This window comes from Odontesthes bonariensis, chromosome 15 (assembly GCF_027942865.1).
Source record: "Odontesthes bonariensis isolate fOdoBon6 chromosome 15, fOdoBon6.hap1, whole genome shotgun sequence".
Classification (NCBI taxonomy): domain Eukaryota; kingdom Metazoa; phylum Chordata; class Actinopteri; order Atheriniformes; family Atherinopsidae; genus Odontesthes; species Odontesthes bonariensis.
In genome coordinates this window covers 7,873,309-7,877,208 of record NC_134520.1, presented here as the reverse complement: position 1 = coordinate 7,877,208, position 3,900 = coordinate 7,873,309, and the positions used below count along the sequence as shown (strand labels likewise).

General features: G+C 42.3%; 1 long non-coding RNA gene across 1 annotated transcript; it reads left to right on the top strand.

The window, feature by feature from the left end:
* The first annotated feature begins 270 nt into the window (after positions 1–270).
* LOC142400994 (uncharacterized) lies at positions 271–2,899 on the top strand. Its single transcript, XR_012773029.1, has 4 exons — positions 271–1,762; positions 1,971–2,041; positions 2,149–2,260; positions 2,362–2,899. It is a non-coding gene; the product is annotated as an uncharacterized LOC142400994 (long non-coding RNA).
* The last annotated feature ends 1,001 nt before the right edge of the window (positions 2,900–3,900 follow it).

Here is a 3,900-nt window from a genome sequence, read left to right as displayed (position 1 = left end):
GAGTCTGCCAATATTTGCACCCCCTGTCTATTTCCCTGAAATATTCTCCAAATGATATAAAACTCACACCAACAGCTCAGAGGACATGTTTGATTATGAAGAAAAGGTTATGTCATTCTGAACTGACTATATCTTTGAGTTAGCAGGGGGTGCATATTTTGGCAATAAGGACTTTGAGTCTGCCAATATTTACACCCCCTTCTAACTCAAAGATATAGACAATTCAGAATGATATAACCTTTTGTACATAATTTCGCGCATCCGTTGTGGGCTGGGCCGAGTCAAAGTCCAGGGCTGTCGTTTAATCCCAGTCCGCCACTGGTGCCTGGGGTAGACCCAGGACTCACTGGAGGCACTCTTTTGAGGTCAGTAATGTACACATTTAGGAAAGAGAAGACGGGTGGTTTGAGAAGTAGAGTCAAAGCAGCCATCTATGTTAAATTGGAAAAGTCATATTTGGATCTTGTGACTAAAACTGTGACCTAAAACTTGGTCAGGCAGGTAAACAGCTCACAGGTGAGAATGACGTAAATGACCCACACAATGGTCAGGTGAGTCAGTGACACACAAATTACCATAACAATCCTCCCGGTATGAATGGTCTCCTCACCAGCTAGTTAAAACCGAAAAAGCCTTTTGGGTGAGAGATGAAACATCTTTCAGTGCCAGTTGCTCATTCAAGCTCTTAGGATCTTCTGAGATTTTACTTTACAAATACAAGAACAGAAAAAGTATTATTTGTGTCTTCGCTTATTTAGATAATATAAAGAAATCTGTAATTTCATGCCAGCAACACACTCGTAAAATGTTGGGATAGAGGAATGTTTACCACTGCCCCTTTAAGTATACTATTTAACTGTTTGGGATCTGGAAATACCAATTGTTGTAGTTTTTCAAGAGGAATGTGTCCATTCTTGCTCACTGTCTATGAAGACCCACTGCTGTGTAATTGTTGTTGTTTGACTCTCAGGGTATATGGGCAAAGAGAGATTGCAGACAGAGTAGTAAGGCAAAAGAAGAGGGACTGCAGTCCTTGTTAACAACAGATTGGTTTATCAAGGACATGTTACTGGGAGGGAATCTCTCTTCACCTATGTATTAAACTTTTAGGTGATGTTTTGTACTGAGAAAAATCACCTGTGTTAACAGCCATCATACAACATCATCTCAGCTGTTTCCAAGATTAAAAAAATACAACAGACCAGTGCATTAAATCTCTGAACCTCCTTAGTGTGTGACATTTGTGAGCCAATGTCCTGAAGTGTGTGATGTCATCATCACAGGATCTCTTTTTAATGTCCTGTTATACATGCTGTTATGATCATGCTTGGCTGTTGTTGTTGTTGTTTTGGGTTTCTGAGTCTTAAGGGGGTCTGAGCAGGGGACCGTTGCACAAAAGTAGGATTTAGACATCCAGGATGAATTACTTAGCCAGTTTCAAGGAATCCAAAACATGGGCGCCCAGGCTTAGTTGGTTGCACAAAGGCCAAGCCAGGATGAGCACACATGGATTCATCAAGCCAGGTGAAACCGATCCTGGATAAGTGCTGCACACGGCTTGCTTAAATAGACCCCACGATCGATCATAGATTCACAGATTCACCATGGCAACAAGGGCGGCGTATTTCTCCCCAGCGGAGCAAGAACTATTAATGGAAGCATATGAAGAGGTGAAGGAGAAAATAAAACAAAAAGGAAATACTGCCACAGTTAAAAAACAAAGGGAGCAAGCGTGGCAAACCATTGCTGACCGCCTGAATGCGTAAGTAGTGCACAAATACACACTCACCACTCCACTGAAACTATCACAATTAGGCTACAATCCAAATCAAATGTTAATTAACATATTTGAAAACATATTTGTAGCCTACTTTGATTATGAATAAGTTGAAATTGACTGCATGTGAGTGAAACTATCTAAATGTAACTCCATGCTCCTCCACTGTTTCATTGTGTGTGTTTTTGTGTAGATTTAACATGACTGGGCCAAAACGGACATGGCAGCAAGTCAAAGTAAAATATAAGAACATCCTGCAGAATGGTAAGTCCCCTGACAAATACTTAACAAGTGTACTTTTTATTAAGAATGTGCCTGCCCACACATTGCCTGTACTGTGCATTAATTGGTTTAACATCTTATCATTTCAGATGGTCTGCAATGCTGACTATTTGATCAGTAATGTTGTGGCAAAGTGGCCCGGCTCGGTCCACGACTCCCGAGTGTTTGGGAACTCAGAGATCTATCGGCGCCTATCACAAGGTGAGCCACAGAACCTCTATTGATAACCACTTTTAACATCATGGCTGTGTTAAGAATGTCACTACTTATGAGGTTGTGATGGTAACATTTTGTATTCACAGTTGAATTCCTGGGTGTATTGCTGGGTGACAGAGGGTATGCCTGCCAGCCTTTTCTGCTCACTCCATTTGCAGACCCTCTGGAGGCACAACTGGCATACAATCATGCCCATGCCAGAACAAGGGCCCGGATAGAAATGACATTTGGCCTACTGAAGGCACGCTTTCAGTGTCTGAACCACCTGAGAGTCAGCCCAGACAGGGCCTCCACAATGTGGCCAGCCTGAGAAAGGAGAGGGCCCCCAGAGTGCCAGCTCTCATAGACTGGGACAATCCTGCCATCTTCCCAGATGACGACTGTGGTCGGCTGGTCAGAGACCAATATGTGTTAAATTATTTTGATTAATATGCATGTTGATTTAAGTTGGGCCTGCAATGGCAGAGGAATTTGTGTTAGGTTTTTGTGCTGTATAGGCAAGGCAATTTTATTTGTATAGGCCATTTTTACAAACAGTTTGTCTCAAACTGCATGCTTTGATTCTGTGCTTTTTGTCTTGTAGAGCACTGTGTGACTTCAGTTTTGAAAGGAGCTGATGGTTTACTTGCTTTGATTCATCCTTGTTCAATAAAGGAACATCATTGTACTCTCTAATGTATATTTATATGGTGATGTACTTTATGTGTAGTCTGTGGGAAACTAAATTATCTAATGATTGCAAGTTCATCTAAAATCATCAGTTATCTAAAATTATTGCAATTAATGATCACAAATGTTTCAATAATGATAGTAGGTATAGTTAAATGTTTTAACAATATGTTCTAGGCAGTGTAATAAATATTGGTTTCCATTTGTGGCGACCTCTGACTGAGATAAGGAATGAGATTAAATAGATCCTGGAACTTAGCCTGGTCTGGAGCAGGCTAGCTTCACAGAATATATCTCCATGGTAACTTACGTCTGAACATATCCCACTTCCCTTATCCCACTTTTGTGCAACTGGATCACGGATAAGTTGAGCCTGGATAGCCAACATATCCCGGCTTAATCCCTTATCTTAGTTTTGTGCAACGGGCCCCAGGTTTCCTGGGAGCCTTTGGCGGAGTCTGGATTGCTCCTGCCATTACACCTGCTCCTCATCGCCCTCATCAGGACACCCTTAAAGGAGCTACAGGAGAAACCAATCTTCACAAGATTGTCTCACATTCATTGTGGTAATTACGCTGAATGCAGTGATTCCATTGCGAGTTTACTTTCTGCAAAACCTTACCTTAACCTGTCTCCTCCAGTGCTCGTCTCCCTTGTCCACTCTCTGTGTTCTGCTTTCCTCGTGCCTGTTTAGCCATCCATGGTTGGATCCCCTCTTCAGCCTGTATCACTTACCTGCCTGCTCACCCCGCCACCGACTCGGAACCAAGCAACCTCGGAACAAGCCAACCAATTTGGATCATTCCACAATCTTGGAAGTACCCTCTAACCTTGTCCCTCCTCCAGCAGAATTCCTAGTCAACCTGGATTCAGCCCTCGACTCTCCACCAGCATCGCTTACCAATAAATTATTTTACCTTGACTAACTCATGCTTTTGAGTACATATTTTCAGGCG